Raw genomic sequence first — 13702 nt, 5'->3', positions numbered from 1 at the left:
ATAGTTATAATTGAGAAATGAAATCAAAGAAGCCTAAAAATGAAGAACTATGCTTTTTTTTTTTTCCAAATCCAAAGGAGTTTTATATGGTTTGATTTGTGCCTGGGGTGTTTTTGTTTTATTTTTATTTTAAAATCTCTAGAAATTATAAGAAACCAGAGAAACGTGGGTTTAGTCCCCTGTACTAAAAAAAAAAAAAAAAAAAAAAAAAAAAAAAAAAAAGGTATAACCCAAATATTTTAGGAAATAAATTATTGTACATACAGAAATGAAAGTACAATCAGCAAAATCCTGATTATGAATCTGAGCAAAACAAAAGCAAGTAGTGGCCTGCCTCACGGAATGCCAGCTCAAATTCAAAAAAGGTCTTTATGCGCAGGCTGAGGAGTAGACAGTGGTTCTGGCCAAGGAGGTGATGCGATTATGCTGAAGGAGAGAGAAGAAGCAGATGAAAAATGAATACTTGTGTAAAGAGTCAGCAAACAGGTAAAAGAAAACTAACTCCAAATTAAGCCCCAGACTTCTAGGTCTCCAGTCTGCTAGAAGTCTTCTTGTCTTTTCCTGCAAACGAATGCCACAAAAATTCTGCCAATCAGGAGATTTGAGGTGTGTGGGGATAGGGTGGTATTTACCTGACTTAAAAAAAAAATCAATAGATGTTCTTAAAATAAGAGTGTGTGTTTTCTTGCCTCAGGACATTCTTGATAACGTGTACATCTTGAAATGCCTGTACACAGGCATTTTTGTGGCCTTTGTAGACTGTTTAACAAAGTGTCTTTCATACACACAATCTTTTGAAAACAGCTTAGTTACTCTGCCTTCCAAAGTGAAAAAAATGACTGCCCAATAGAATGAAGGTTAAGTGGGCTAAATAGGAAGTCCAATAAGCAATGAAAAATTTAACAACAGTGTGCAGGAGCGGGAGGGAGAACATTTTCTTATTCACGTAAGAACACAGCCAAAAACTCTGCTGTAGTGCACATAGCACATGGTCAGTACTCTAAAAAAAAAAAAAATCGCAAATGATTGTCTATGCTTCTCCCAACACTTAGTGAAAAGCTCCTGAAAAGAGAATTAAACAACAACGATACTCATTAAATTACATGCATGCATTAGAAACACAAGTGTTCTTCTACCGCAGGAAGAATCAAATTATTCAATAATCGCCATTTATATATTTTTCAATTGCAAAAGCATGACATCATTAATATTTAAAATAAGGCTCTAATCATTGTTGTGGGTTCACCGTGTTGGTGAGAAAACAAAATATTTTGAAAACAATAAGAAAGAAGCCCTAACAGTAGTATGTTTGTTTATTTGTGTACGGATAACAGGCTAAAATGTCCCCTTGTGCATATATTTTTTTGTTGCTTATAAAAAATAAGGCAATGTAAATTTTACTTATATAATTATGGACAGTAAAATTTAGATAAAATTAAGTAATTCAAAAACAACTGTTATCACGTAAACAGATAAATATCTTATTGTTACATGATTATTAAATAATCCAAATTATTATAATTCAATGTGGAATTAAAATATCCAATACTATTAGATTGATTAATTGCTTTGATTTTTAAATTTATTTCCAATTGTACACTATGTATATCATGAAGGCTATTAAATGGAAAAATGGTATAAAAAATAAGGTAACAGATCAGGTTGGGAGGGTGGTGTTCCTAGCTAAGAAAACTGAGAAAAATATGAAGCCTTAAGAAAGAAATTTACAAAAATCTTATGTGTATGAGATTTTAAAATGTGAAATATAAGGTGATTGAAGTTTATAAATACATACACACATTTTAAACTATTAATAACAGCCGACATCAGCACAGACACATTTTGTGTTGGAGACTCTGGCACTGTTTCTTTTCACATAGATACGACTTTTGTGGGGGGTGAAAGTTGAGCAGAGTGGTCTTCAGTGTGGTCTGAGAAGAGAGAGATCATGCCAAACCATAGGTCAAGGAGCCAGCGACTCAAGGAGCTAGCAAATTCCGGTGCCTTCCCACAAATGAACAAGCGGCACAGCAGTTACCCTGAAGTTCACTTGAAGATTATAAAAACGGAAAAATAGTAAACACGACATTGTAAAACATTTAAGCTGTCCTACGAACGAGAATGAATGACTCCTCAGGATAGCCATCTTTTTGTCCTGTTTTCTCAAAGGGGAAGTAATACAACGTTCCCAGAAAACAAGTTGTCACAGTTAGTTTTATTCACCAAATTTTTCTTTCAGATTATCACTGCTGTCCCCTGACACACGTGTTTCTTTTCTCGTTTAATTATCATACACGAAGACCTCACTAAATAATTTATGCTTGCGTTGTTCTTTCAAATGTTCAAGGAGCAGCCTTAGAATTATGTTGTATTGTCTTCTTCATATTTGCTACAAAACAGACAAAACAAAAGCAAGTATTAGCCCCGGGGCAGCAATGCGGGAAAAACATGCTGAAGGTTAAAATCATTCACAAATACACAGAATTGCAAACTTAGTTTTCTAAGTTCTAATCTAATTCACTACCAAAAGTAAAATAAAGTCAGAGTCTCGATGACCCTCTAAGTCTTTCAGCAAATGACTTAGCTTTAAAAGCTCAGCAGTGAGCATGTGATGAACTTCTATACTGTGTGAAGGACAGGAGTTCTTTGCATTCTATGAGAAGAAATAGAATAAAGGCAAAACCAAGAAGCATCATTGGGAACAGAGGAATAGAAGCTTCCCTGATGAACTTAGAATCTAGCTGAGGAGAAAATATGAATACTTACTATTGTTAAGATGGTATGCCATTATATAAAAGCACTTGTAAAAATGATCCCTGATCTGCAACCCTATAGGTGGAACAACAACATGAACTAACCAGTACCCCCTGCAGCTCGTGTCTCTAGCTGCATATGTATCAGAAGATGGCCTAGTCGGCCATCAGAGGAAAGAGAGGCCCATTGCAAACTTTATCTGCCTCAGTACAGGGGAATGCCAGGGCCAAGAAGTGGGAGTGGGTGTGTAGGGGAGTTGTGGGGGAGGGTATGGGGGACTTTTGGGATAGCATTGAAAATGTAAATGAAGAAAATACCTAATAAAAAATAATAATAAAGAAAAAAATGATCCCTGGTAAGACTCCCAACTCTCACAATACCAAAACGTAAATTTTGCTTATTTAAGGAAATAAAATAATTCAAATTTTTATTGAACTCAACTAATATTCAGCTAAGCAGAAAATGTTGTTACAAAGAAAACTATCAACAACTGAAAAGCACACAGCCCTGTTTCCAGCAATGTCCGTTCTGATAGTATTTGTCTTAACAGAATTGTATTAGAGTAGAATTTTATTAGGTGCCCAAATAGTCATGAAGTCCCTATAAAATACTATTACTATGTATGGATGAGAAGTTTAAATTATTGGGTAGCCTGCAGTAAATTAAGCAAATACTTAAGAGAGGGAAGTTTGTATTATTAGAAGACAAAAAATATGATTTATACATAAATAGTATTTGGCCTTGAGTACTAACTGAAGAATGATAATAAGGGCTTTGTTAAGTACACAAGATGGCGTGCTTTTTAGGAACTTTGGTACCTGGGTAAAGTCAAGCATGATACACTCTACATAGATAAGAGTCATCAGAGAAAGCTGTTATATGGTTATGAGGCGATGTTTCTTTTTTTTTAGTTTTTGGTTTTTGGGTTTTTTTGAGACAAGGTTTCTCTGTAGCCCTGGCTGTTCTGGAACTTACTTTGTAGACCAAGCTGGCCTCGAACTCAGGAATCCACCTGCCTCTGCCTCCCAAGTGCTGGGATTAAAGGCGTGGTGACCTCTGAAACAGTCTGTCAGTACTTACAGGAAAGAAGCACTGACTGTATGGAGAGCCAAACACTGTCCCATGGTTTGCAGCTTTAAGTGTGCGATGACGTCCACATCGCCTATGCTTCAGCTTCAGCTACTAATTACCAATAAATTCCTTCTAATCTCCTTCAAAGGCCTCCCTCAACCTCTGTAGATAAACTTCAGTGACATCACACCGTCTCTAAAACTAAATTAAGGACAAGTCAAACATTCCCACACATTGCAGTGATACATACCAAGTGAGCACAGCCCTAGGAACTGGGGAGAAAAGATAAAGAATACACAGTGTTCGCCCTTAGAAATGTTTGCCTTAGGCTTTTCAGATGGCGGATGGTGACCCTTCAGAGACTTAGGAATTAATTTAGTGAATAGAAGACCAACTGTTTTAAAGACTAAAGTTACTTAGAACAGAATTTAAAAGCCACGTGTATCACAAACAGCAAAGAAAGCTTTGTTTCATGAAAGTTCTGTCTCAATTATATACTGGTCACAATGTAAAATTTATTTTTACACACACACAATATATATATATATATACTGGTCACAATGTAAAATTCATTCCATATTGTGGGTCACATTCAAAAGTTGAAAAAAGTTTCTTTGTTTGGGAAAGTCCCTACTAGAAATGTTCACACAATGGTTCATTCTGTAAAGACTGTCACAAACTGGTAACTTCAAACGTTCTATCTAAATTAACTGACAAGACAAAAATAAATACCCACAGAACAGGTAGTCAAGCACCAGCAACGTCCTGCTTGGGAAAATGTTATCTCCATTTAGATCTCCTTCATTAAAATGTTCACCAGTCAATCACAATGTTATGCAGTTGCAACAAAATACTTTTGGCATTAGTTAATACAACAGAGTGAGGTGACTCAGATACTGCTTGGACATGCTTGGGCCTCAAGAAGGGGACATGCAATTAGGAACACTATATTCTGAGTTGATTTTTAAGGCAGAAAACTTTCATGCAGTAATGGTGAGCCACTTTCATATGAGTCAGGAGAGGTATGGTATCAAAATATTTACATTATAAAACATTGTAGTCCTAATATAGTCCTAATGAGAATTTGAACACCAGTCATATCACACTTACAGGAACTGCTTCATTACAACTAGACATATCTGTGCTCCAACTATACTTGGCTTAATTTTTTCAAGGTAAATTTGAACATGAATTCAGAAAACAATTTTATTCAATAGCTTGCATACAATAAATATTAAATGACCACTGTCGAATATATTGATGACATTAATTTATTTTATGTTTCACCTTATCAAAGTATCCACCTATTTTTAATATAGATAAAGATATATAGTCTTTGGAAAATCTCAATCAATACAGCTGAAGTGTCTGTAATTCATAGATAATTAAAGTCACTGGGTGTTAATGGCAATCTTTGATTCTAACAGAGAGTCACAAGCCTAAATCACAATAGAAGCTGGATCTGGGAAACGTGCAGACATCCAGCACACCAAGCTATGTGGAAAACTCACTACCCTGGTGGCCTGGGGATTGCAAAAATCAAGACTTTCCTCAGCATCAAGACTTTCCTACTTTTGAAAGTGGAAAATACAAGTGAAAACATACTTAGAAACTCAGAAAGAATAAAGGTTTCACAAATTACTATAGTAATTCAGCCCAGATCTCATATTCTCTGAAAAGCTGGTCTTGGCTGATGCACACTGAAATACCATCCCTTGGTGGTGGGGAGAGCCAGCACTAGACGGTTCCATGAAACAGAGATTTGTGCTATGGCTCCATTACTAAGTAAATATTGGGAACACGACTGTCAGCTTCAGGTTATGCATAACTCATGTGCACTATGAGGAGGGCCACCAGGTGAATGACCTTCCAAAGCCAGATCTAGGCTCCCAGCACTATTGTCCCTGCCTGTCCACTCGTACTCCATAGTTTAAGTCAAGCTGTCCACTCCATGCAGAATCATTTGGAGATTTCTCACCTGCATGACTGTTCAGGACTCTCTCTCTCTCTCTCTTTACTCTTATTTTCTATCTCCTTTTCAGTGCCCCCTGGTCTTTTCTGAATCATTTCTAGCCCCATGATGCCCAAGCTTTCCTTGATTTTGATCTAGTCCTCACAGGACCCTGTCTTGTATAACTATTGTCTGTCAGAAGAGTATTGCTACCTCATCTGCCCCTTTCCCACCCCTCTACCCCCCCTCCCCTGTAGAACCAACTGAGTCCCTGTCCATCTCCAGGGACACCCAACAGAGATATGGTGATTCAAGGACTAGCTATTCACCAAGTGCTGATTTTAGATACGTCTGTTACTGTATTAGTTGTTATTTGCAAATTTTATTGTTTAACTTTCTGTAGATCATTCATTTTACAATACCTGAAGTTCTCGAGATCTGATAATGTTTCTGTGGTAAAATTCTAAATTATTCCCTCAAATGGAATACAAGCTGTAAGTGTTTCACACCAATACACAATTGCCAATCACATTGTCTAAAAGAAACAAGTTTTCAGGCATTTTGGATTTCAAAATTACATAGCAAGGACTACTTATCTAACAAATAACACAGACATCGGGATGAGTATTTTTCTTACTAGAGTACATATATCACAGCATCAGAGACATCTACTCCCCTCCCTTTTTTTTTTCATCTCTGTTTTGTTTTGTTGAACAGTTGTTTACATTCCTGGCTGTCCTGGAATGTGATATGTAGACCAGGCTGACCTCGAACTCACAAAGATCCCCCTGTTTCTACCTCTGAGTGCTAAGATTAAAGGTGTGTGTCTCTATGCCCAGCTCTGGAAACTATCCACTCCAATTCTTTACGCGTCCCTCTAGAAAACTTCCTTACAGAACACCCAACAAAAACTCAACATTTATTTCAACAATTTTTTTATTGAATAAGTACTGTGTGCCAAAACGGAATATTTAAAATCTTGTGATGCGTAGTACCCGACTTTGACAGCATTGTGGTTTCAGGAAGACCAAAGCAGAAAGCAAATGTTAAAGTACAAGTCTGTGGCTAAGCACCAAAATCAGTGGTTCAGACAATGAGGAGGTTTGCTGGAGAGGTGCTGGGCTGAAGCATGGCACTATGGTTCAGTGCACCATTCCAGGGCTCTCAATAGTTCACAACTGTCAGGGGTTGCCTGGATGGGAAGCACTGTACAGTGTGATGGGAAATTCTATAGTTCAAACAGTCATATTTTATACTGAAAATCATATAACCTTTGCATTAGATACATGTATTTTTAATTCTCAAACTATTTCTCAAACTATAGGTTATAAAACTATGGTGAACCTCATGTAAAGCAACTATGTAAAGCTGCCATAAACATCATATTCTGTGCAAAGAGGAGGTTACTTATGGGTTTTTTTTTTGTCAACTTGTATTGAATGGTTGAAAGGAATAGTGAATGTTAGTAAAAGTTAATATCTTTAAATTAAAAAAAAATGGTGGTGCACACCTCTCATCCCAGAACTCAAGAGAAAGATAGACAGGTCTCTATTATTTTGAGGGAATCCAGGCCAAGCCAGGCTATGTAGTGAAACCTTGCCTCAAAGAAGCAAAAAAAAAAAAAAAACAAAAAACAAAAAACCCACATTTTAAAAATGTTTCTATTGTGTGTGTGTCAGTGTGTGTGGGAGGTATGTGTGTGCATGTTTGCATGTGTGTAAAGGCACATACACACCACAGAATGTCTAGATTCAGAGAAAGGCATCAGGCACTGGCTCTCAGCTTCCGCCTCCCTGGAGGCAAGGTCTCTCTTGTCATCACTGCATATGCCAGGCCAGCTGGCACTGGGCTTCCAGAGCTTCCTGTTTCCATGTCCCATTTCATCACAGGAGTACTGGGATTAAAAATGCAGTTACTGTGTCTGGCTGTAAAGTGAGTTCTGGGGATTTGAACTCAGGTCCTTGTGCTCACATGGTAAGCACGTTACATACAATGCCATCTTCCCAACCCCAGAATCATCTCTTTTTTATTTAGATCACATACCTTCTATAGATCATTAAGTAATGTTAAAGATGCAAGAGATAATTGTAATATATTAAATGTATAAATAATTGTAGTATATTAAATCTACTTTATAATATAATTTATCTGGCATCGCTTAGGTTAGAATGTTAAATATTCCTGGAAGTTGAGGAAGAAGACCCTGCCTGTTTTATAGATGACACACTTGAGATTGAGGAGCTCAGGTCTATTGGGCCACCGAACACTTCAACAACCAGACTTTACAGCAACAGGCTCTCTGCCAGCTCCCCTGAAGTGTGCATGGTTATTTTCAGCAGGCAGAGTCAAAGTAATCACATTGATTTGTTCATAAACATACTTTGTAAGACTTATAATCTTTTAAATTTCTGGTAAAAAATACAGAAATTAACAAGCTATTAAATAAAATGTTGAGAAGACGAGGCTACACCATGACAGGTTTCAAATTGACAGTTCAGGAGATGAGGCCTAAATCTCTGTTTTCAAGAACTGGGCAAGTCCAGGCACATGCAGGCCTCAGAAGCTACCCCTGCCACCTGCCCTGAGACAAGGACAATGGGTCAGCAGCAGTTTTCAGACTCCACCAGCATCAGTTTCCAGACTCCACCAGCAACAGTTTCCAGACTTCCTCAGCAACAGTTTCCAGACTCCACCAGCAACAGTTTCCAGACTTCCCCAGCAACAGTTTCCAGCCCCCATGCCCCAGTAATGGTTCTGGAATGTCCCTAGAGATGCATCAGGATAAAGGTCATCCACCCAGAATTTTCCTAATGTGCTTTAAATCTGGCCTGGGAGCTCACTTTGGGGTCTCTCTATCTTGGTAATGGGAGACTCCAGCATCCTGGACTTCTGCAGAATAAAACACTCATGTTTACATACTAATTGAGTCCAGGATATCATTCTTCAGCAAATCATGGACCCTTAAAATGTAAATTCTACCCCGAGTCTGGCTTCTCTTTAAGTTGCCAAGGTTAGTCTTGAGCTTCAAACATCTCCATGTCTCAGACTCAGAATACCTGGGATTGGCAGCATGTACTTATACGCCGGCACTGCAACACTTTTCTACATTGCATAAGGGGAGTGGCAAGCCAATATTCACTTAGGAAATTGCAATCATTGACCTTTAGGCGAGTCTACTTATTATAACAACCAAAAAATATCTTCACAGTGAGAGTCCCTTAACAAAGCTAAATTCATTATCTGATATCAAGTGAGTTGTGAAGTATTTTTAGAACATCAGTTTCTATCAACTGAAGAAAGAAAACATTCTAGCTATCGAAACGGCAAGCAGGAACAGCCTGGCAAAGGAAAGCCATGAGAGATGTCAGATGATGTTTCCTATGGGACTAGTTTGGTGGGAATATCGTGTGGCACCTTCTATAGAGTTTATTAGGGTGATGTGACGTTTTCTTAATGAGAAAATTGGGAAGCTGCCCTGAAAGAGCCTTATGTGATGTGCAAGGCCAGGCACATATGGGTGGAGTGTATCTGGAGAAGTGTAAATACAACTCCTGAAGCAGCAGATGGAAAGGAAACAACCAGCTGGCCGGGGAAGCCCGGGAAGGATGCACCTACTTATCCTGGCATGTCTGCAGGCTGTAAGTCAGCTTTATCTGTTATTCGGGTCCCCTGACCACCACAGATTACATTTCAGAGTCTAAGGATATAAACGTTTAAAGGTTGCTTTCGTTTAGTTTTTAAAAAGTCATTCTAGCGTTGTCTTTTAAATTTACTTTAAAATTTGAGCAGTGAGGGTCTTTTGTTTTGTTTTGTTTTGTTTTTGTATAATTTCCTTCTTGAGAAAGAACTATTTGGGTAATGAACTTGCCACATGACTCCTTTCTACAAGTCTTTCAAATGTATACACTTTATACTTTTATATTTTAAATCTTAGACTATAAACTCTATCTCTCCCCCAACTCCCAGCTCCCACTTCAAAACTACATCACAATTTTGCTTCTGCATTCTCTAGTAAATACATTCGTTTGGTTCAGAGACACTAAGCCTTCAGTGTTACTGCGATTTGAAAATCAAGATATTATCTCCTTCCTGGTTGCTACAATTGCATGACAGAGTTAAAAGACTGAAATGTAAAAACCAAGTGTATGAGCAAATTTACTGCTGAATGTTATTCTGAAGAGCCAAGTGTGGCACTCACTCTACAAAGACAGGGGGAAATTCCAGTCTTTTTATCCCTGGTGTGCCTGTCAATTTGGCTTCTAAATGTTTATGTTTGTGCCCATAAATCTATGCTTCTGTCAGCTTTCATCAGAGACAGTTCCCTTTGCTAGATTGAATGTCACTCTTTCCAAGGCTCAAGAGACCATAGGAGAGTTGGTAGAGGAATATTAGAGCCAGAATAGAGACGGAGTTCTGTGAAATACTATCATCTAGGCATGTCATAGCCTTTCACTATCTGCACAAGACTAGCCAAGACTAGGCTGACCAATGCTCTGCCAAGGAGCAAGGAGGTACTCAGTAGGCTCCGCCCCTCCTGGGGATCTATAGGGAGTTGGGGGTTTCTATTGGAGGGAGAGACATTTTCTTCAGTGGTACAGCCACTGAGAAGTTGCTCACCCATGCTCCTATAAGCAACCTTCATTAAATCCACTGTCACACTCGGAAAGAAAGGGACAGAGGGAGGGAGGGAGGGAGAAAAGGAGGAAGGGAGGGAGAGAGGGAAGGACGGACAGAGGGACGGATGGAAGAGCAGAAGAAAAAGGGAGAAGGAAAGAAAGATAAAAAGTAAAAGGCATACAAATAATAGGTGAAAATAAGGACTAGTCGGGAAGAAAAGGGGATCAATAGGACTAGGACAGGAAAGGAAGTGAATTTAATCAAAATACATTATGTAGTGGATGGAAACTTGATCATGAAAACTAGGAGTATGGGCTGGCGAGGGGCTCAGCAGCTAAGAGCACTTACTGCTTGCAGACCTAGGTTTGGTTACTGGCACTCACGTGGTGTTCACAGCCTCCTTTAATTCTAGTGCCTGGGGATTCAGTGCCCTCTTCAGACTTCTATGTTCTCATGTGTGCACACCGTGCACATGCACACACTCAGGAACACAAGTATACAGAAAATAAATCAACATTTAAAGCATTAAAAATGATTATAGGGGGCTGGTGAGATGGCTCAGCAGTTAAGAGCACTGGCTGCTGCTCTTCCAAAGGTCCTGAGTTCAAATCCCAGCAACCACATGGTGGCTCACAACCATCTGTAATGAGATCTGACTCCCTCTTCTGGAGTGTCTGAAGACAGCTACAGTGTACTTACATAATAAATAAATAAATAAATAAATAAATCATTAAAAATGATTATAAATAACTAATATATACTTTAGACTTTAAAAATGAAAAAGAAATACAAATATCTTTTATTTTGTATCTGTAACCCAGGTTTTAGACATAATTAGTTTTTAATAATAAAATATATTAAATATATGTATCACATAATACATATATGTACATATATGTGTATGTGTGTATGTATGTGTGTATGTTTGGCATAAAAGCAGAAGGGGACTGTAAGAATAATACCAGTAGGATGGGGAGGGGAGAGGGAAGAACAAGAGAAATGTCTTAGTTACGATTTCTATTGCTGTGATAAAAATACCATGACCATAAAACACTCGGAGAGGAAAGGGTGTATTTCACCTTCTTCTAGCTTGTGCCAAGTTATATAAAATTAGCTAGTACAAGAGGGTAATATAGCTTTGAGTATGTGCAAAGTGCCATGATATTCATGTTGGAAAATGCCATGATGAAACCCATAACTTTGTATAGTAGCTTTAAAAACTATAAAAATATCCCTGGTATATACTTCTGCTAGTATGTTGTATGAAATAGTATGTCGTATGTGAGCGAAGAGTGTGAAAGCAATGTTTTCCACTGTGTCTAAATCATTACCGAAGTTGGCAGATTTGGAAGGAAAATAAATAAATAAAGTTTTTTTCTCAATTTATTCTTTAAAAAATTTACTTCAATGTTAATTATTCTTAGACAAGTTCTATTTTTAATCATGTTTATTTATTGATTTTGGGGTGTATCTTTGATATGTTTGAGTACATGTGTGCACACATGTGTGCATGTATGAAGGCCAAAGGACAATTTTCTCCTCCCACCTTGTAGGTACTAGGAATTAGAGTCAGGTCACCAGGCTAGATGCTACACATCTCTACCCACTGAGCCATCCTGCTAGAACATAAATTGCTTTATTCTTGCATTAATGATGTTTGTGACTTAATTCTTTTAATCTTGCCACAGAAATGTTCATTTCTTTCTGAAGCTTAAAAATGATATCTTATCATATGCCTCCGTACAGGGGAATGCCAGGACCAGGAAGCTGGAGTGGGTGGGATGGGGAACAGGGCAGGGGGAGGGTATAGGGAACTTTCAGGATAGCATTTGAAATGTAAATGAAGAAAAGATCTAATAAAAAGGGTATCTTAAGTATTAATCTCATCTCTGAAAAATATTTGGAACATTTTTATTTAACATCCATTTCTGCTCTTATAATGTAGAGAAGTAGTATACAACTTGGCAAATAAATTTCATTAGACATGGAAGATTATACTAAAATCCCTACATGTGTTGCTGTAGATATATGATTAATGTTAAAATTTCAGTAAATGCAACACTAAGAAAGCATTGTAGAATGACTACCAAATGAAAAATTATTAGGACCAATTTTAGCAAGTTAAGTAAGTGTGAGTGTGCGCTCAAACATGCCCACATGTATTTTGGTACATGCATATATGAATGCATATACATTTATGTTCATGTGCAAGTAGAGGCCAGAGATTTATAGCAGGGTTTCTCACTCAACCTGGAGTTTGCAGATTTATTTAGTCTCACTGGCCAGCTTGGCCGCAGCATTCTTTACCCCCACTTCCCAGGACTGCTGGGATTATGAGGGGGCTGCCACTCCTGCCAGCCTTGTTACATGGGTACTGCAGATCTAAACTCCATCTCTCACACTGTGCAGCCAAACAGGCTACCCACTGAGCAGTTTCCCTAGTTCCAATGAGCTATTTTTGGATATCTAAATTTTACTTGCTTTTAAACTTTATAATATGTTTTTTACTTAACTTTATAAGGGATTTGCATGAATTCATACTGGATTGTACATGTTGGGTTCTGTCATTTAGTGATACCATTCAAGGCACACAAAGACACTGACTGCTGACTGTGCGGAGCTTCCGTCCTTTAGGGAGAGTGGGGCTCGAGCACACACTCCTCTTACACACCTGGAACACGATGAATGAATGCACTAGGGAGAAGAGCACAGGGCATTAGAGAATTTAGTGGTGGGAGAGATTAGAGAACTTTAAAGATGTAGCATTTAAGTCAGGCGTTGAGGAGTGAATAGAATTTGCAAAGAGATGAGGAAGACATAAATCTCATTTACTATCATGTGTTTATCACACCCACTAAAGTTCAAGCATGTAGGGTACTGTGTTCATTACCTCACTTGCTGGTGTGATACATTACCTCTCAACGACTCTCAGGTTCAGAAGGAAGGTCCATCAGGGCCAGGAAGCTGTAACAGAGGTCCTGGCAGCACGCACACACAGCTGCCACTCCTCACGTCTGGAGGCCAGGAAATACTGACGCTCCCCTTTCCCTTGTGCGCAGTCTAGAACCCCAGCCACCTCCACTCAGTCATTGTAAGTCTCAGATAAACTTCTCCAGAAATGCCGTCATAGACATACCCAGAGGTCTGTCTCCTAGGTGACAGTAAGCTCAGGAAGTCCACAGTGAAGATTAATTCCCTACAGGAATAATGCTACATCTATTAAAAAGATGTATAAATATATTCTCTTCACTTATGAAATTGGAATCTATAAGGAGACATATCCAAATGCTAAGCAAAGAGCTGCATTCC

The 13702-nt window shown here is 38.3% G+C and overlaps 1 long non-coding RNA gene across 2 annotated transcripts; it reads right to left on the bottom strand.

The window, feature by feature from the left end:
• Positions 1 to 2234: 2234 nt before the first annotated feature.
• Positions 2235 to 13611, bottom strand: Gm33584. 2 transcript variants are annotated; one of them, XR_383923.3, is made up of 3 exons: positions 13309 to 13611; positions 12998 to 13087; positions 2235 to 2389 (listed from the first exon to the last, which is right to left on the bottom strand). It is a non-coding gene; the product is annotated as a predicted gene, 33584 (long non-coding RNA). The 2 variants fall into 2 exon arrangements; XR_383924.3 differs by having other exon boundaries at positions 13065 to 13087; positions 13309 to 13608.
• Positions 13612 to 13702: the final 91 nt, after the last annotated feature.

This window comes from Mus musculus, chromosome 15 (genome assembly GCF_000001635.26).
Source record: "Mus musculus strain C57BL/6J chromosome 15, GRCm38.p6 C57BL/6J".
NCBI classification, from domain to species: Eukaryota; Metazoa; Chordata; class Mammalia; order Rodentia; family Muridae; genus Mus; species Mus musculus.
Note: the sequence above shows the minus strand (reverse complement) of the source record. Positions and strands in the feature narration are given on the sequence as shown.